At 41.4% G+C, this 21,547-nt stretch overlaps 1 long non-coding RNA gene across 2 annotated transcripts in view; it reads left to right on the forward strand.

Moving 5' to 3' along the window:
• LOC130277382 (uncharacterized) overlaps window positions 1-20,734 on the forward strand; it is a 144,009-nt gene extending 123,275 nt beyond the window's left edge. Inside the window, exons 4-6 of one of the 2 annotated variants that reach the window (XR_008845447.1) lie at window positions 14,922-15,024; window positions 17,978-18,118; window positions 20,622-20,734. This is a non-coding gene — a long non-coding RNA (uncharacterized LOC130277382). Of the gene's footprint in view, window positions 1-2,809; window positions 2,987-6,702; window positions 7,037-14,921; window positions 15,025-17,977; window positions 18,119-20,621 lie in introns of those variants that run through there. The other variant, XR_008845446.1, reaches the window with a different exon arrangement.
• The last annotated feature ends 813 nt before the right edge of the window (window positions 20,735-21,547 follow it).

Below are 21,547 nucleotides of genomic sequence, written 5' to 3' on the forward strand. Positions count from 1 at the left end.
TCCTTACAAGCAGAGAGCTTCAAAGTTAGAAAACTGCAGAATTTTCAATTTTTTCATAAAATTTTGGGATTTTTCCCCAAGAAAGGATGCAAGTTACCACAAAAATTTACCACTATGTTAAAGTAGAATATGTCACGAAAAAACAATCTCGGAATCAGAAGGATAACTAAAAGCATTACAGAGTTATTAATGTTTGTGTGTGGTCAGAATTGCAAAAAATAGCCGAGTCCTTAAGGTAAAAAAGTCCTTAAGGGGTTAAAGGATTTCAAGGCTACTCCAGAGCAAATGGACATCCAGTATCCTTAAAGGGGTACTCAGCTTCTAGACATATTATCCTCTATCCTAAGGATAGGGTATAAGATGTCCGATCACGGTTGGTCCGGCAGCTGGGATCTCGGTGATCTCAGAGCCAGCACCCCTGCGTTGTATATTTATATATACATATATGTTCAGTCATGTCATGCCCCCTCCCATAGACATTAATGTTTAAAATGCTGGGTTGCTGGCCCAGGGATCGGGGGGCTTGACACCCCCCCCCCCCCCCCCAGCGATCAGACATCTTATCCCCTATCCTATGGATAGGGGATAAGATGTCTAAGGCCAGAATACCCCTTTAAGTGTCAGGGTCCCGTTCTGGAGATGACAGTGGGGCCAAATTATCAGTAAGTAATTTTAACTTTAGGGTGTGTTCACACTTTCATTGTCCTGCTCATATTTTTTGCGAGGGATTTAAAGCTGAAGATTTAAAGGGGTACTCTGGTGAAAAACTTATTTTTTTAAATGAACTGGTGCCAGAAAGTTGAACAGATTTGTAAATTACTTGTATTAAAGAATCTAAATCCTTTTAGTACTTTTTAGCAGCTGTATGCTACAAAGGAAAATCTTTATTTATTTTTTGTGTTGTCATCAGTGCTCTCTGCTGACACCTCTGTCCCTATCAGGAACTGTCCAGAGCAGGAGAAAATCCCCATATCAAACCTATGCTGCTCTAGACAGTTGCTGACACGGACAGAGGTGTCAGCAGAGAGCACTGTGGACAACACAAAAAAGAAATTCAAAAAGTAAAGATATTCCTCTGTAGCATACAGCTGCTAAAAAGTAGTAAAAGGATTAAGATTATTTAATAGAAGTCATTAACAAATCTGTTTGTTTAACTTTCTGGCACCAGTTCATTAAAAAAAAAAAAGTTTTCCACCGGAGTAACCCTTTAATGCTGTGTTCGGTGATTTAGTTTACATTGAACTCTGCAGCTTCGAACCCAGCGCATCAAATGCTGTACAGTATACTATACATGTGAATAGACCCTTAAGGTAAATTTACACGGCTGCTGACCTGCTGATTTGTTCAAGTAAAATCTGCAACAATTTACAGTATCAGGCAAAATGAGTTTTTGCTGATTTCATCATTATAAAGCAGCAGCTGTAAAAATCACAGTGAATATGTTGTAAAATCTGCATGTAATTTAAAATAGATTTGCGTCAGGATATGTGACAATAATCTTCTGCCATAGGTGGAGTTACCGTAAAGCTTTACTTATTAAAGGGGTATTCCAGGAATTTTTTTTATTTGACTATGCTACAGGGGCTGTAAAGTTAGTGCAGTTCATAATATAGTGTCTGTACCTGTGTGTGATGGTTTTCTCACAATTCTTATGTGATTTTCACCCCAATATTTATTTTTACCAGCATACAAAATGACTGTTGTCTCAGATTTTTCCCAGGTTGCAATGCGACTGAGACCTGACATCACTAGTCAGCTGATGACAGGGAGTCTGTCTGCTTCAATGGGTGGAGCGATCAATCTGCAACTAATTAAACAGCTGTAGGCACCCTGATTGAAAACCACAGGTCTTTTGAATGGAGGCAGCTCATTTATGTTTCAATGGATGGGGTGGCTGATGTGTGGGAGGGAGGAAGATGGAATTGTGGGATTTGTAGTCAAAAAAGGAAAAGTCAAAACAGGAAATACAAGTTCACAGAAAGCTAGCCACAGTGTTATGGTAATCTTACAACATAGCCATTTAGCCCCAAGACAAGCGCAGATCCTTCCTAAGCATGTCCATTACTGTCTGCCAGGTACGTACTAAAATCACCTTATGCTGGAGAACCCCTTTAAGATATTTCTGGCTTTTTTTTTTTTACTGTCCCTGCATTTCTGAAACTAGACTGACAAACAAGGGAGAGTCTATTGCCGAAAGAATGATCACCTTTCTCCATCTGCTACATCTCCCATAAATCACAATCCTTTGTATTCCTTGGGGCACATGAACATTTTTTGGCACTGCAAAAACTCCAGCGAGCCTCTGTTTGCCTTCATTGTGATGTAAATTGTCTGCACATAGACACATTAGCCTACCAACTAGGCACGTACAAATGGTAATGCACAGAATAAGGACGCCGAGAAGACTGAATGCAGAGGACAAAGCCAGATAGGCAAGAAAATTAGGTAATCCCAAGGGGAATTTATTAAGATCTATATCTTACATGAGAGACTTAAAGGGGTACTCCCCTAGACATCTTATCCCATATACAAAGGATAGGGGATAAGATGTCTGATCACGGGGATCCCGCCTCCTAGACCCCCCGCCATCTCTCCTGCGGCACCACAGTCATCCAGTGCACGGAGCAAACTGCGCTACATGCGTGATGACTAGTGATGTGGCACTGACGTCAAGGGCACGCCCCCTTCGTGGCGTCACGCCCTCCCTCTCAATGCAAGTCTGTGGGAGGGGGTATGATGGCAGCCACAATTGGCAACTTTTGTGTGCCAGAAAACTTAGATAATAACTTTGCCTTATGTGTTTTTACAGATGTCAATTCTACATGGAATTCCAATGGTGGCCTTTGGTTGTTATCAACTTAGAACAACCTCCTTTCACCATTGACCATTGAGAGCAAAAATACGGAAACAGTTTACATTACATCGAGAGACCAGGAAATAAGCGCTCCATAGAATAATATTGTTGGACCCAGAGAGCTGATTAATGGTATAAATGAACTGCTCACTCTGGGTGGTTGTGTAGACACATACACAACAATGGGAATAGGTGGAAAATAGATCGTCTGCTGCCCATCCGGAACATAAATGGTAGTGGATGCTTGGCTTCAAAGGGATCCAGCTCACGGCGCTGATTGAGCAGACAGGCAGGTAAACTTAAAAGAGGATTTATTGACCAAAATGCAACGCGTTTCGCTGCGCATGCGCAGCGAAACGCGTTGCATTTTGGTCAATAAATCCTCTTTTAAGTTTACCTACCTGTCTTCTCGATCAGCGCCGTGAGCCGGATCCCTTTGAAGCCGAGCATCCACTACATTACATTGAGACATGGATGAAGCTAAAGGTCAATTAGGATTCACTTACCTGCCCGGGCCTGGGCCAAACATCTAGTGTTGAGCACGAATATTCGTAATGCCAATTTTTATCGCAAATATTGGCACATTGCGATTTCGCAAACATTTAGAACATAGTGCTATATATTCGTAATGAGGAATATTCATTTTTTTTTGTTTTTTTTACATGCAAATTTTTATGCGAATGTCTATGCGAATTTTCCATGCAAATTTTCGCATGGAAAAAAAAAAGTGAACGAACATAGCGATTATGTGAATTTCACGAACATAGGACGAATAATCGTCAATATATTCGCGAGATATCGCGAATACCAATAAAGCCCCTGCTGCTCATCACTAATCCTAAAATAGGAAAGAATACAAGGGTAGACTAGATGGACCATGTGGTCTTTTTCTCCACGTAATCTTCTGTTTCTTTAAATAACTAGCTGATCGGTGGGCGGGTCCAACCACTGAACCATCGAATCATAAGAATGGAGGCCAATTGTATCTCAAGTGAAAGGCGTGGCAGCAGGCATGCTCAACCACTGCTCTATTCATTCCCTATTGAACTTCCAAGCATTCTTGAGCACTAAACAAGGCTATGTTTAACCCCTTAACGACGCAGGACGTATATTTATGTCCTGCGGCGACTCCCGTGATATGAAGCGGGATCGCGCCGCGATCCCGCATCATATCGCGTCGGTCCCGGCGCTCATCAACGGCCGGGACCCGCAGCTAATACCACACATCGCTGATCGCGGCAATGTGCGGTATTAACCCTTTAGAAGCGGCGGTCAAAGCTGACCGCCGCTTCTAAAGTGAAAGTGAAAGTGACCCGGCTGCTCATTCGGGCTGTTCGGGACCGCCACGGTGTAATCGCGGTGTCCCGAACAGCTGACCGGACACCGGGAGGGCCCCTACCTGCCTCCTCGGTGTCCGATCGATGAATGACTGCTCCGTGCCTGAGATCCAGGCAGGAGCAGTCAAGCGCCGATAACACTGATCACAGGCGTGTTAATACACGCCTGTGATCAGGATGAGAGATCAGTGTGTGCAGTGTTATAGGTCCCTATGGGACCTATAACACTGCAAAAAAAATGTTAAAAAAAAGTGTTACTAAAGGTCATTTAACCCCTTCCGTAATAAAAGTTAGAATCACCCCCCTTTGCCCATAAAAAAAATAAAACAGTGTAAAAAAATAAATAAATAAACATATGTGGTATCGCCACGTGCGTAAATGTCCGAACTATAAAAATATATCATTAATTAAACCGCACGGTCAATGGCGTATGCGCAAAAAAATTCCAAAGTCCAAAAAAGCGTATTTTGGTCACTTTTTAAACCATTAAAAAATGAATAAAAAGTGATCAAAAAGTCCGATCAAAACAAAAATCATACCGATAAAAACTTCAGATCACGGCGCAAAAAAATTACTCCTGATACCGCCCTGTACGTGGAAAAATAAAAAAGTTATAGGGGTCAGAAGATGACATTTTTAAACATGTAAATTTTCCTGCATGCAGTTATGATTTTTCCAGAAGTACGACATAATCAAACCTATATAAGTAGGGTATCATTTTAACCGTATGGACCTACAGAATAATGATAAGGTGTAATTTTTACCGAAATATGCACTGCGTAGAAACGGAAGCCCCCAAAAGTTACAAAATGGCGTTTTTTTTTTCGATTTTGTCGCACAATGATTTTTTTTTCTGTTTCGCCGTGCATTTTTGGGTAAAATGACTAATGTCACTGCAAATTAGAATTGGCGACGCAAAAAATAAGCCATAATATGGATTTTTAGGTGGAAAATTGAAAGGGTTATGATTTTTAAAAGGTAAGGTGGAAAAAACGAAAGTGCAAAAACGGAAAAACCCTGAGTCCTTAAGGGGTTAAAATACCCTTAGAGTGAATGGAGCGGTCGTCCAATGTGCAACATGCTTCTCTATTCTCAAGCTTTCAGACCCCCTATCCTATCCTGTGTCTAGAAAATAACTTAAAATTTTGGAATAAGCCCTGCTGACATCTTCATCCATGTATCATGAATATCTTGCCATGGTTTATCACTTGCACTTTGAATGTTCCCTCTTGCATTTGGCCATTTTATACCATTGTAATGTCTGTAGTCAATATTGACCCTACAGTAGGTCCAGATCAATTAAACTTCCCAGCAGAAAAATCTAATTATAAGGTGGGACAGAAAACCCATAGGAAGTGCTCTAAAATTAAAAACGTTTTATAGTTTACTAATAAGATGCACCAATTTTTTTGTGACCCATTAAACAGGATTAAATTGAAAATGTACCGATATACATATAGTCCTAAGCCCAACGTGTTTCCACTGCATCCAGCGGTTTCCTCAGGGGACAACTAATATAGGCACATTAACTCAAATGGTTAAAATTCACACCAAGTGAGTACGATTGTAATACAAAATTATCAGCCGTAGATGAGTGTAGCTGTTAATATACACATATTGCTATGGCAACCATTGTATTGCTCGATTGGGTATTTTAGAGATTATGTCGTAGTAGTTGCTGTGGCAACCATCCTATTAGAACCAGACTAGGCGATCTCTCATGGAAACCTCAGGGTCCATAGAGTACATTTAAGTTGTCCGGTGTCCAGATGGAGTCGAGCGCATACCCACAATGGTGGGGAGCCTATTTTCAAGCTACGAAAATACCATATCAGGAAAAATGTGGCCCTTCTACCCATTCAGAGTTTATCTGAAATTACCTAATTTACTTGTCTATACATGAGTATACCATTATTTCAATCAGTCCAGCAAATATTAAAGGGGCACCCTGGTTATCTAAATGTTATCCCCTATCTATAAAGTGCTGAATACTGTCTGATCGCGAGGGGTTCAACGCTTGGACCCCCCTGATTTCCAAAACAAGGCCTGTCTCTTACTTCAGGGTGGTCCGAACCCTCATTATTCTAAGACTTACTAGTGACTAACTCATTAGACAAGTTCTCTCAGAAGGTGAGGGCCAAAGCCCTATAAGGTGGGCCCCACTCTGGAGATCAGGAGGATGTCCCAGCGGTCTGACTCCCTACGATCATATATCTTCCCTGGGGATAAGTTTTACATGACCAGACCTTATAACTAAGCATTTAGGTGTACCATGTAAGCTTTGCCACTTAGCGCACAGGAGCGGGGACTCCTGTCTTTACCAGGAGCCCCTGCTGTTGTACAAATCCAAATAAGTTGTTGAATCTGAACTAAACCTGACAGCAGATTCAAGAAAATCTACCCAAAAAAAGGAATTTCGGGAGATTCGCTAATCTCTACTCATATGCAAGGTACACTAAGCCTTCAACATATACTACAAACACAGTATGAATTTACCTTAATGGTCTTCAGGGCACAGGATTGCTGGAGGGAATGGTGAAAAACTATCTGCATCTGGCCTGGTCAACAATGGGGGTAAAAGTCAAGACACCATTGAAGAAGAGTCAAGCAGATGTCAGCAGTATTTGGACAAACTCAAGAACAGATTTAGAAAGGAGAATGGTTAAAAACAATATAAAGTATAAGCTCAAGGCTCAAAACCAACCAGGAAAGGGAATAACTATGATATGTGGAAACCGACAGGTTCTTGGAAAAAGATTAATTAAAATGTTTCTACAGACACCTTAGGTCTGGAATACATGTACCAGATATCTCAATTATTAGACACTTCAGGAAAACTGGTTAGTGATACGGTATACTATATCTCTTACTTCTGTTATGAAAAAAGAAATAAACCTTTTTGGAATTACGCTGATTTTTTAATGGATTTCTAATGAAGTGTGATCTGATTGTTATCTGAGTCCAAATTATAAACAAAACACAATATTTAAACATAAAACACACATATAGTTGTGCCTTTTGTGTATTTTTAGTCAACACATTAAAGGGGTACCCCCCCCCCCCCCCCTAGACATCTTATACCCTATACAAAGGATAAGGGATAAGATGTATGATCGCTGGTGATCTAGGCTGTGGCACCCCAGACAACCAGTGCACGGATCGAACTTTGCTCCATGCCGGATGACTGGCTATGCGGGGTGGAGGCTCATGACATCACGGTCATACCCCACTCGTGACATCATGGCCATGCCAAAAAGAAATATCAAGGCAAGATATAGCATAGTGACAATCAGTTCAGGAACCAGAGACAAGACAAATGGTACTGTAGATATGCTAATATGAACAAGACTGGATAACAGGATAATAACACAGCTAAAAAGGACCAGGATATGCTGGGGATGAACGGGTTACCTGACACCATACAGGTCAGGATTACTAGAACACAATTCCCACTAGACAGATACAAAAAATACTACAAAAGCCAAACTCCATAACATGGAGGAATATGGGTCAAGATTCTAAACAAGAATACTAAATAACCAACACTGAACTGAGAACCGGATTAGTCTAAACAGACTCCAAGAACTAAACACGAATCGGTAATGAGAACCAGACAGGACTGACAACAAGAACTAAACAGGACTCATAACAGAATACAATCTGAACACGGGTCTAAACCAGGTACATAAAATATATACAAACTGATATGAAACCATGAGATGAAATAATGTGGATAATAAATAGTCATACATATCTCCAATAAACCCATTGTGTTTTTTTTTTCTTGCTAAGCATAGATCAGAATTGGAGTGGATTAGGCTTCAATCAAGCGAGAGACAACATTCATTTCAGCTCTAAAATGTCATTCCTAGAAAATCTAAGTCATCCCTGAAACTGTGATTACTAGATTGATGGAGTTTACACACATATATTAGGCATCCCTTCCTCTCAGAGAACAAGGAGGGACAAAGAGTCCCAGTATAGGAAGACATGGGGGGAGATTTATCAAAGTTGTCTATGTCCCGCATCAATATAGACCAAACTACAGAGGGTTAGGCCGGTCTATTGTGCGCCTAATTTATAAAAAGTCGCACGGCTCTTCATAAATTCTGTGCACAGACTTCGGGATCTATGCTTTAGATTGTATTTAAACCTGCTCCAACATGGTCTGACATTTCAGCCGGTGCAACTTGTTGCTGAAAAGTCGCTTTTGATAAATTCAGCCCCAATGCATTTTTCCGTCTAAAATAGACTAGAATGCATCATGTTCTAAAAATCATCTAAAGCAAAAGTTGCAGAAAAGTTGCACATATTTAGGCTGTGACTTTCTGTGCGACAAATTTAGACAGGAAAAACCAGTCTAAATCCTTTGATAAATATCCCCCATAGTCTGCAATGCTGGTGTTGGAAAGTCTTATCAGCAGGGCCGGTTCTGCCTATAGGAAAAATAGGCAGCCACCTAGAGCGCCCTCTTGATGGGGGTGCCGCTCTGCCTGCTGCAAGAAAGTTAGTAACCAGCCAGCATCTGAAGCACCCGCCGCTCAACCGAAGCACCCGCCCATTCAGATCCACTGTCACGTGAGGAGAGGGTTTATTTCAGTGTGTCACCCAAGTAGTGGGTGATTACATGAGGAGGAGGTTTGTTACAGTGTGTCACCACAGATGTAAGGAGATTACATGAGGCGTGGGTTTGTTACAGTGTGTCACCCCAGTAGTAAGGTGGGGCATGTCAAAAGGCAAAGCCAATGGGCGGGGTCAAAGAGTGGCAAAATTAGCTTTTGCCTAGGGTGGCAAAAATGCTTGCACCAGTCCTGCTTATCAGAATTCTGAGTATATGGACATCCAGTATCCTTAAAGGGGTACTCCAACACTAGGCATCTTATCCCCTATCCTAAAGATAGGGAATGAGATGTCTGATTGCAGGGAGTCCGGCCGCTGGGACCCCCACGATCTCCCGGATGGCACCCCAGTTTCGGAACATTTATGTTCAGAATGCTGGCTTCGGGCGGCCGTGGGCGTGACATCATGCCAAGCCCCCTCCCATAGACATGAATTTAGGGGGTGTGGCACGATTAAAGGTTATAAAGGTTACTGCAGAGCATATGGATATCCCGTATCCTTAAAGGGGTACTCCGCTCCTAGACATCTTATCCTCTATCCTTAAGATAGGGGATAAGATGTCTGATCGCGGGAGGTCTGGCAGCTTGGACATTTATGTTCAGAATGCCGGCTTCGGGTGACCGTGGTCATGACGTCACATCATGTCCCCTTCCATTGACATGAATGGAGGGGGCGTTGCATGACATAAATGTTCAGAACACGGGGGTACTGTCCCAGAGATTGTGGGAGGTCCCAGCAGCCGGACCCCCAGCGATCAGACATCTTATCCTCTACCCTTAGGATAGGGGATAAGATGTCTAGGGGCGAAGCACCCCTTTTAACGCATGGACAAGGCTTCTCATTGTCATCAGACAGACCATAAGGGGATTTGCACAATTACAAATAAATTTACCAACATACAATGAAGCTCATTGACTTATTGACTGATTAATAGATTTTTCCAATACTTCAATAGCAGCATTTTTATCACATCTTAAATATAGTAGGGGAGGTATGGGAGTATGCAGAAGGATTTAATAGGATATTTTCATGCTGACCTTTTGTAATGCCTGCACATTTAGATTAAATAGTGTTATAATAATAATAACAATGTGTAACGTGGAAGAAGTCAAGTCAGCATAGAAGCCATGTCCTCACAATTCCCATAGGATTGACACTATGCTTTAAAATATGTTTGGTAACGCTCCAGCCTCGGCATTCGTCACTGTTATAGTTGCAGGTTATTGTCTTGTCGAACAATATAGAAGACATTACAGCAGTAAAGTGGGAATTAAGCAAACTATACATAAAGATACAGAATTAAATTCTCAATATGTATTATTTTTCTCAGCAAATTATACAGTATACCTTACAACCTACTTGGGCCATACCCTCATGATACATTGGGATACCGGACCCATTGACTTTGATGGACAAGTACAGTCTACTAACTTTGCCTGTTTCCCACACTTCTTTTTGGGAGTTTCTGTTTTTTGAGCTTACTGTCTTTTGGAAATCAGAATATTGAGAGAACATACAAACAGCTGCAGCGTGTCAGTGCAACATCTTTACCAATGGCCACAATACAAATCTCTATGCAGTGTTCAGATTCCCTGGATCAGGTCCATACTGCCGATACATGCCCCCAGACATTGAAAGCTAAGGATGGTGTCATGTATGGGTAGAGAACAGTGAAGCCTCAACTCACCCACAGCCACTGTCCCTACCTATTGCCTATCCGCCCTAAGTGACGGATCGACAACCATGATGACAAACCCTCCCTGCTAAATGCTGGGGCAGCATTTTCAAAATAATAAACTACAAAACAGTCAGAGTTGGAAAACAGCTGAAGGCACACAAACTAGCAGAGATACACTAAGACATACACACAGTGAAATCGTAAAAGTTCTAGCCAAGGTTGATAACAAGAGATAAGGGAAGAAACAATGCAAATACCAGAAGAGAAGTCAAGAACCAAGTCAAAAGATCAAAGTATCAAAATAGACAATAGAGATATAAGGAGCGCTAGCTTCAGTCAACAGGTAACTTTCACAAGCAAAGCACAAGTGATAGGGACTTCCTTATATATGATAGTGTAGGTGAAAGGAAAATCCTGATTGAAAGAAGAAACCAGATAGGCTGGGCTAGGAAGAAATCCCAACCACACCCAAGCAGCTCAGGGAGTAGTCCCAGTGACCAATATAAATAACAGAGCAATGCAGAATTAACCCTACAGGTGCAGACAGAACCAGTCATTAAAGCTGGCTTACTTAAAAAATGCTTAGTGCCACAGGGTTTACTGGGCAAAAAGCAGAAGGGTCTTTTTGCCCAGGAGACCCAATAACTTTATGCAAGAGCAACACTGTCAGAGAAAAGATAAGTATGATTTTTTTTCTTTAGAGGTATATATAGAGGAAACACTTCTTCATTAACCAGAGCAAAGACTTTACTGCTAATAGGTTTTGATAGAGATGACTGAGCACAGTCTATACTCCTACTGGATCTGAGTGTGGAGCAGAGGCAGCTACAAGAACCCTGGTGGGGCTATTCGGCAACGGAAGTCCATGAAACATGGTAAGTAGTAAAGAAGGAACAAAGCACTCACCATGGGGGTACAGCTGGATATCTATTTATTGCTCGATGAATCACATCCAAGTACAGGAATAACGGGTGCAGAGACTCACAGGCAGGAGCGTCTCACCGGGCGGGTGACAGCAGCTGTTTCACGCACAGAGGTGCATCATCGGGCCCATTGGTGACCAATCCAGCTGTACCCCCATGGTGAGTGCTTGTTCATCCTTTACTACTTTCCATGTTTTAAAGACCTCTGGAGGCCAGAAGAAGCACGCACTCACATGCAAAACTGTCGGCGTAGCCTCTGAGCGCCATTCTACCTACGCTGATGCTGAGACCCAGCTCCCCTTAATCGGACCCCGTCACGCAACTATCTCCGCTGAGTGGTGAGTGCACGTACGTGCTCCTTTCCTTATTCAAATTTACAAATCTGTTTAACTTTCTGGCACCAGTTGATTTAAAAAAAAAAAAAAGTTTTCCGCCGGAGTACCCCTTTAAAACCAAGGCCAAGGAATGTGTGTACAAGAGGAGGGACTCAGTACTGTATGCATCACCAATCACTGTACATTTTTCAAGCCGTATTTGTCGTCAGCCATGATGCACACTGTACTGTAAAGGAGTGTTGAGATACAGTAAGCCACAATGAGATTCTGAGTTGAGATTCTGTATACTCACTTTACCTCCACTGAGAACCGAGAGGTGTTGGGCAGGTGCAAAAACCACGCCAAACTGGCACGCTGCAGTTCCATTGTAGCACTATTGATCTATCAATCTCATATCTATCTATCTATCTATCTATTTATCTATCTCTCTATCTAACCAAAGAATAAATTGGCAAGCACTATTGATCCAAACTAATGTAAAAACCTGGCTTGCAGGTCCACGCTATTTGGCGCCAAATTTGCAAGCTAAGTACCTCATAATTTCATAGTTTCATATCTTCATTCATTGCATTACAGCTGGATAGCTTTTCATGTTCTATCTATATACTCATGTTTTATCTATATACTCATGTTTCATCTATATCTTTGTGCTAGCAGTGTGCTGCTGTATTCTCCTGTTGCTGTATATTTAGCCCAGCAGCATGCACCTGTAAGCCAGGTTTTTACAATAGTTTGGATCAATAGTGCTGGCCAATTTATCCTTTGGTTGTATTACACATACGGGGGAGTGGCTACCTCCATGTTGGCTCCTGCACCCCACCCACCTCTATTAGTTGTATATAAGGTGCCTTGGATGTTTCAGACCTTGCATGCCTGCTGTACTGTTCACACAGAGGCATATTCATACTGTAGGGTCAGTCCCAGAATGAGGTCACCTTACCGTGGTGGGACGGTCCACGCTATTTGGCGCCAAATTTGCAAGCTAAGTACCTCATAATTTCATAGTTTCATATCTTCATTTATTGCATTACAGCTGTATAGCTTTTCATGTTCTATCTATATACTCATGTTTTATCTATATACTCATGTTTCATCTATATCTTTGTGCTGGCAGTGTGCTGCTGTATTCTCCTGTTGCTGTATCTCTCTATCTATTTTTCTCATATGTATCTATCTATTTATTTATCTATTTATCTATCTATCTATTTATCTCATATCTATCTATCTATCTATCTGTCTATCTATCTCATATCTATCTATCTATCTATCTATATCATATCTATCTAGCTATCTTATAGCATATAACAGTAAAGGTTTACAATGTATACAGCATTCTTCTTAGAATATTTATAGGTTACAGGGTAATAGGAAGGGATGTAGAGAATAAGAGATTTACCTAATCTGGGATTAAATAAATCAGTTGACAATTGATGCACTCTCCTTCTTTTATTAAATCTGTCGGCCCCATACATTACGCCTTCCCTTTCTAAATCTGTTACTTGTGCTGGAAGATACGGCCGCTAATACTGGACGAGTTATTTCCTCTTTAGCCTCTTTCAGAAGGATCTTAAGGAGAGACAGGATGAGATTGATCCTATTTGAAGAACATGCGGGGTATTCCACCGGAGAACAATGCTATCTCAGCCTTCTCCTCAGACCGGGGAACTTCTACTAAATTAAAGGGACTAATAGAGGAGGGACGGTGTAGATAGATAAAAGGATGTCAAGACTACTCCATAGAAACACCATATATAAAAGGCTATAGCTCGTACAGATCTGTGCACTAGAGATGAGGGAACTTACAGTAAATTCGATTCGTCACGAACTTCTCGGCTCGGCAGTTGATGACTTTTCCTGCATAAATTAGTTCAGCCTTCAGGTGCTCCGGTGGGCTGGAAAAGGTGGATACAGTCCTAGGAAACTCTTTCCTAGGACTGTATCCACCTTTTCCAGCCCACGGGAGCACCTGAAAGCTGAACTAATTTATGCAGGATAAGTCATCAACTGCCGAGCCGAGAAGTTTGTGACAAATCGAATTTACTGTAAGTTCGCTCATCTCTACTGTGCACAGAGGAAACTGAGCTCACATGATGGGGATATTATCATGGGTTTACATACAGTCCTGTTTAAAGCTACCGAGTGGCCGAATGACACAATCTACCCCACTACAATTAGGTTTACATGGGCCAAAAAAGTGAGGAACGTCCCCACGAAAAACAGGTGTGGAAATTCCGCACATTTGTCTAATTGGTGGCAGATAGGACTGATTGGAAATGTGTCGTCTCATAGACGGTAATGCGTTTCCTTGAGGAGTCCGCAAAAACAATAAACATGTTCAATGTTTTTCTGATGCTGGAATCAGGATGTTGCTGGCGCGGAAATTCTGCCACGTGCACACTGCTGCAGAATCCCGTTGAAATCACTTGGACTCTACTGTTGCGGAATGTCCGTGCAAAATTATTCTGCGGAAATCCACCAGGAAAATGTGCCATGTGAACACAGCCTAAAGCTATATATATATATATAGTATGTATAAGGTTGGATACAACCTGGATTTATGGGAGAGGCCGGCTGCTATAAATACCAGGACGGGTAGGTCAGGGAGCACTTTCGGACATCATGCTTCCCACCCTTCTCCCTCCCTTATTTCAATTCATATTTCATCATCTTACTTAGGACATGCCCCCTTAAAGTGTACCCCCTGACGACAGCCCGGGCATACCTCTAGTCGCAGGTTAGGTTAGGTAGAGTGACATTCCACACTACAATGAAGGCCACAACCATAAATACTTTCATACTTTTCTTTGAAAAATCTTAAACTCAATTTCACAATACTCGGTTGGGGGTTGTTTATGCTATATGGGGGAGATTTATCAAAACCCGTCCAGAGGAAAAGTTGCCCAGTTGCCCATAGCAACCAATCAGATCGCTTCTTTCATTTTGCAGAGGCCTTGTTAAAAATAAAATAAGTGATCTGATTGGTTACATGACCTTGTTTTTATAAAAATAAATAAATAAGTAAATGTAGAAGTAAACAAACATATAAAATAAATAAGCTAAATAAATATTACATAAATAAAAAATAAATAATTAAAAAATAAATAAATGGTTATTAGAAGTTAGTTGAATGCTGTTTGCTTAGTTTCGGGTGAACTATATTTACGATTCTTTCAGGGCATCATATAACCCTTTCCTATAAGCCGATGATATAAAAGAATCCTGACCAAGCAGAAAAAAACGAATTGCGGTGCCAGATATAGAACAGACAGGAGCTCCAGTAAGGTTAAAGTTTGTGGCGATTTCATTCAATATTTTAAGTGCTTGTTTATCATTCTCACTTATACGGTTAATTGATTAAAGGGGTTCTCCGCTGCTCAGCGTTTGGAACAAACTAAAGAGAACAAACTTTTAGGAAGTGTCCAGAGCAGGAGAAAATCCCCATAGCAAACATATGCTGCTCTGGACAGTTCCTAAAACGGACAGCAGAGGTCAGCAGAGAGCACCGTGGTCATGACATGAGAGGAAATGCATTTCTTTTTTTTTTTATTTCTCTTTAGTATACAGCCCCTAAAAAGTACTGGAAGGATGAAGATTTTTTTTAAATAGAATTGATTTACAAATTTGTTTAACTTTCTGGCACCAGTTGATTTAAAAAAAAAATTAAAAATCAGGTTTTCCACAGGAGGGCACTTTTAGGGCACTTTTAATAGTTTTTAGATGTTTTTTTTTTTTTTTTTTTTGTATGTGATGGCTACTTCAATAAAAGTTTGTAATTTTTTCATTAAATTTGAGTTATTATTTGAGTGTGCAAGTACCATACAGTGTGCGGTGTAGTCTTTTTTTGATACTCCTGATGAAGTTAGCCAGAATCCGAAGCACCCGTGTTTGGATTTTTTAAGGGAATATTTTTTTTTCCTGCTCTTTTATGTGGGTCAGTGTTTTCTAAACAGCACGTCTCCAGCTGTTGCAAAACTACAACTCCCAGCATGCTGGGAGTTGTAGTTTTGCAACAGCTGGGGGCGCACTTTTTTGAAAGCACTGATGTAGGTAATGTTTCTGGCTGTGTTATGGACACTATGGCACATGGACTGTTTTGTGGTGCAAATGTTAAGGATGAGACTGTTCTAGAGTTGCATGCTTTGCAGATTCACTGACTTACAAGATCCAATTAATTCTTATTAAGAAATGGTATTTCTGCTGTTATAAGACAATGAATGGCCTGCTGATTAAGGATCTGTCTTTCAAGCAGATCTGTCAATAGTAAACAGGAGTAAAAAAGAAAAAAATCCAAAGGGTAACTAGGGCTGGTCATCTGGATTTTTGGCACACCTTTTTTTTATTTCAAACGATTATCCAACGTGAGCCGACTCTAGTACTTACCTGCCAGACAGTAATAGACATGCTAAACAAAAGGATCTGTGCTTGTGTTGGTGGTAAATGGCCGTGTCCTGTGTCCCCCATCACTCTGCCGGCTTGGTTGTGTGAACTGGCTACTTCCTGCTTGTGTGCTCCCTCCAAATACAATCCCCAGGATCCTTTATTTCTAGGTGGGTGGTAACATATCTCCTTCCCACACATTAAACACCCCACCCATTGCAGCACAGCTGAGCTCCCTTCCATGCATTCTGTGCTTGAAACTACAATTCCCTGTAGCCTTGTGGAGAATGATCCCCCCACACCTCCCCCACCCAGAGGTTGCTTGACTCATTGAAGCACAGACAGGCTCCCTTTCAACACTTGACTAGTGATGTAATGTCTCGGGCCACACTGCAACCTGGGAAAAGCCTGAGACAACACTCATTTTGCTTGCTTCTAAATATAAACATCGGGGCAAAGATCACATAAGAATTGTGAGACCAGCCATCAAATACAGGTACACTAACTTTACAGCCCTTGTAGCACTGTCAAACAAAAAAAAAATCCTGGAATACCCCTTTAAATAGTACTCTCCACTGTTAACATATAAGCCTTTTTGTTAATATGTAAATGAGGCTTGAGTGCCCACAGAGCATTGCCCAGCATGGTAAGAGCTCGGACAAGTCCAGTCAATGTCCTTTTTATTAGGTGGCTGTCAGTCAAACAGGGTAGGTGGATGCAAGAGGGCCAGAGACATTGAAATAGAGGACATGGGCTGGACTTACCTACCAAAACGCTGTCCAATACAAGGGCATCATGTTATGGGGCTCCTTAGTCTAAAATAACTAGTGATTTAAATGCTGCCAAAGTGTTGATGTGCCACTGTCTACACGTCAAGCACAAGAGAGGGGGCACGCCTGGAACTGAAGCTGCCCGTCAGTGTAAGCCGCTTCAGCCTATACTGAGAGGAGACTTTAACCTCTACCCCGATGCAGTGCAGGAACAATGATGTCATTCATCATCGCCTGCACTGTGGAGGAAGAAAGACGCAGCTCGGTTGTTCTGGAGATCACTGTGTTGGACAGAGGTAAGCCTAAGTTTTTTTTTAATTCCTGGCATGGGGTGAAGTTGGTCGATGAGATGGCTGCATACCTACATTGCTACTTGGCTTTCTGCCTACATACCTAACTACTTACCTGGCTACCTACCTGGCTACCTATTTACCTACCTGGAAATTTACCTGATACCTACCTGCCTCATTACATACCTAGCTACTTGGCTACTTAGCTAGCTTGCTACCTACCTACCTATGTACCTAGCTACTCAGCTACTGCCTACTTACTTACCTACCTAACTGCTTGGCTACATATGTACTTAGCTAGCTACTTACCTGGTTTCCTACTTTCAAGTCTACCTAACTACTTAGCTACCTACTTGGTTACCTACTTACTGATGTATTTATAAAATGGGGGGATTGATATACCTACCTGGCTACCTATTTACCTACCTAACTACCTGAATACTTACCTGGTACCTACCTGCCTCATTACATACCTAGCTTGGTACATACTTACCTATGTACCTAGCTACTCAGCTACCTGCTTTATTACTTACCTACCTAGTTGGTTGGCTACATATCTACTTAGGTAGCTACCTACCTGGCTTCCTATTTTAAAGTCTCCCTAAATACCTAGCTACCTACTTACTGACATATTTATCTACTGGGGGAATTAATATACCTATCTACCTACTAATGTATTTACCTAATTTGGGGGAGAGGCTACCTACCTGAGGACATACCTCACTGTGTTGGATAAAGGTAAGCTATCGTGTCTATGTAAACTGCAATATTATAGCTTTCTTTTTCTTTCTAGATGTTTTCTTAAAACCTACATCATTATTTGTTTCTCACTTGAGTTTGGTTTCCCGAACAATGAAGATAGAAAACGTTCTCTTCCGATTTATCTCAATTCCACGCTTAATGTCACTGAAGGCTGCATTTTTAATAAAGATAGGTAGACTTTTTAAATCTGCTGTATGCTTATTGCACTCCAAGTATTGTTCTTGTCACTCTCTGTACGATTATATATGATTATTAGACTTGTCATAAATATAGATTATTGTATTACACATAATAAATGGGTTTTATATTGTGAGTGGCAAAATAATTGATTCTCAGAAAATCACTTGGATACGCCAAACTCTTTCTGATGGGTGGGGCACAACTTCTTGGAACCCCTCAAATTCTGAGGGACTGCAGAGTTATTTAAAGGAGGTCTGTAGTGAAAGATAACTCATCCCCTATCCAAAGGATAATGGATAAGTTATAGATCGTGGGGGAGGGGGGGGTCCGACCGCTGGGACCCCCCACAATCTCCTGAACAGGGCCCGAAAGTCTGCTGGAGGGGAAGATACATGGAGGGGGCTTGTCGGCCGTGGCTTTCTGCGGGGGGTCGGGACTGCCGCTTTGGGCAGACTGCCGGGGCCCTGTTCAGGAGATCACGTGGGTCCTAGCTGTTGGATCCCCTGGATTGGGCAAAACACCTATCCCCAAGGTGTGTAAATTTGGGATAAATGGGAGAAAGAACACAAGCCCACACCTCAGGGACAGTGATAATAGATGTAATAAATTTAATACAATTGCGTAATAATTTATTGGCTGAGACCGTGCTTCAAGTATCAAATGAGTAAAATTTATAAAAATATAAAATGCATATAAATTCCCCTCACAGGGCCCTTGTGAGAGGAATAATCACATAGATAGAACATAAAACATAATAAGGTTTAAGCAAAAATCATAAAAATAACAATTGCCAAATAGTTCGACAATGTGACTGATTATCCGGCAATGTTTGTTAATTGATAGTCCGGTATTAAACTGACTTAATGTCCAGCAATAGAAATATAAGGGGAATGTCCGATATACTGAACAAGTTATCCACTGATATAAAAAAGAATGAATGATATTACCAACTTCACTGTGCCCTCTCCTCCTCGCTGGTAAGCGATATTGCAACCTGTGAGCGCTTGCGAGCGCCAAGCACGGCTGGTCCAGGCAGCGCTGAACCCGGGGGTTGCCGTGCGGTTGCTGCGGGGGTCTGTAGAGGCAGACTGATGGTACTTTCTCGTGGTGGGAACGTCTGACGTCAGCGGTCAGCGGGAGATGCAGGCAATAGGTGGAAACACAGGAGCAGCAGGTCACAGAAGCAGCAGGTCACAGGAGCGGCAGGTCACAGGAGCGGCCGGTCACAGGAGCGGCAGGTAACAGGAGCGGCAGGTCACAGGAGCGGCAGGTCACAAGAGCGGCAGGTCACAGGAGCGGCAGGTCACAGAAGCGGCAGGTCACAGAAACGGCAGGTCACAGGAGCGGCAGGTCACAGGAGCGGCAGGTCACAGGAGCAGCAGGTCACAGGATAGGCCGTTCGCAGGCGCGGCCGGTCACAGGAGCAGCAGGTCATAGGAGCGGCAGGTGGATCGGCAGATGGATCGCAGAAGCCGTGTGTGAATCAGGTGGCAACAGGTAAATCACAGTTTTTGCTGATGGATCCCAATAGCAGTACTGGATCTCTGAATATGGTATAGCTGGAACTGGTATCGGACTAGTGGTGACTTTATCCTGTCACACTGCGTTCTTTTGGCACTAGACTAAACGCATTTTGCGGTGCTCTGTACAAAGTATTCGACCCCTTCCTCAGTAGCTGTATCTACAGACTCCCGCAGCAACCGCACGGCAACCCCCGGGTTCAGCGCTGCCTGGACCAGCCGTGCTTGGCGCTCGCAAGCGCTCACAGGTCATCTTGCAATACCGCTTACCAGCGAGAAGGAGAGGGCACAGTGAAGTTGATAATATCATTCATTCTTTTTTATATCAGTGGATAACTTGTTCAGTATATCGGACATTGCTCTTATATTTCTATTGCTGGACATTAAGTCAGTTTAATACCAGACTATCAGTTAGCAAACATTGCCGGATAATCAGTCACATTGCCGGACTATTTGGCAATTGTTATTTTTATGATTTTTGCCTAAATCTTATTATGTTTTATGTTCTATCTATGTGATTATTCCTCCCACAAGGGCCCTGTGAGGGGAATTTATATGCATTTTATATTTTAATAAATTTTATGCATTTGACACTTGAAGCACGGTCTCAGACAATAAAGTTATTAAGCAATTGTATTAAATTTAATAAATGTATTGCATCTATTATCATGTCCCTGAGATGTGGGCTTGTCTTCTTTCTCCCATTTATCCCAAATAAATTATGTTTCACTGCACTACTCCTTTAAGATAGGCCAGACCCTTCATAGCTTTGTTTAGGGCAGGAAATCTGGCCACTCTTAAAGGGGATTTGTCATCAGGTTAACCCCATTATTTCCACAATTTCAAGGCTTTTCTTTCTTGGTGGTGAAGTTGCAATATTGAGAAACTTTTAAACAGATCCATTAAAGCAGTTTACTCGCATGGAGATCATTTTCATGGAAGCCTAATTGTGTTTATTTTTTATTTATTTTTCAGATATTTTCCCATTGCAATCCACTGCAAAAAAAATTTTATCGAATTTTCAAGAAAATCAAAAACAAAATGATGTGTAGTATAACATATAAAAAAATAAAATAAGCAAATAAATCTTACATTCAATGTTACATTCACGTGTGATTAAAATGACTGTTTTACCACTTCTTAATTGTGCTTTTTTTCTCGAAGAAAAATAAATAAAATTTTAAAATTTGCCTAGAGAATGTATCATTTTTGGGACAATCGGCCATTTACCTAACAAACAGATATGATGCAAAATAGCAATAGGGCTCAACATGTTCCACTTGGTCCTATAGGTCTGCCATATTGTACTTTCTAGTGCAGATTTTGTGACATTTTTAATTCATTATTCCATTGGGAGACGATGATGAGATGGAGAAGAAGTCACATGTGTATGTGGTAAATTGGACATTGATCTGTCTACTCAATGATGAGTCCATTAATTCAATGTGACTTCTATATTATACCAGGACTTATATACTAGAATAAATACAATGAAAAAGAGGAAAAACATGCTGCAATTATCTCAGACTCCTGTTTCGAACCCCTCTTCTATGTGTATTAGACATTGCTTAACCCCTTGGGGACGGAGCCCATTATAACCCTAAGGACGGGAGCAATTTTTGCAATTCTGACCACTGTCACTTTAAGCATTAATAACTCTGGGATGCTTTTACTTTTCATTCTGATTCCGAGATTGTTTTTTTGTGACATATTCTACTTTATGTTAGTGGTGAATTTTTGTCGATACTTGTGTTATTTCTTGGTGAAAAATTCAAAAATGTTATGAAAAAATTGAAAATTTTGCATTTTTCTAACTTTGAAGCTCTCTGCTTGTAAGGAAAATAGACATTCCAAATAAATGATATATTGATTCACATAAACAATATGTCTACTTTATGTTT

Source organism: Hyla sarda, chromosome 6 (assembly GCF_029499605.1).
Source record: "Hyla sarda isolate aHylSar1 chromosome 6, aHylSar1.hap1, whole genome shotgun sequence".
Taxonomy (NCBI): Eukaryota; Metazoa; Chordata; class Amphibia; order Anura; family Hylidae; genus Hyla; species Hyla sarda.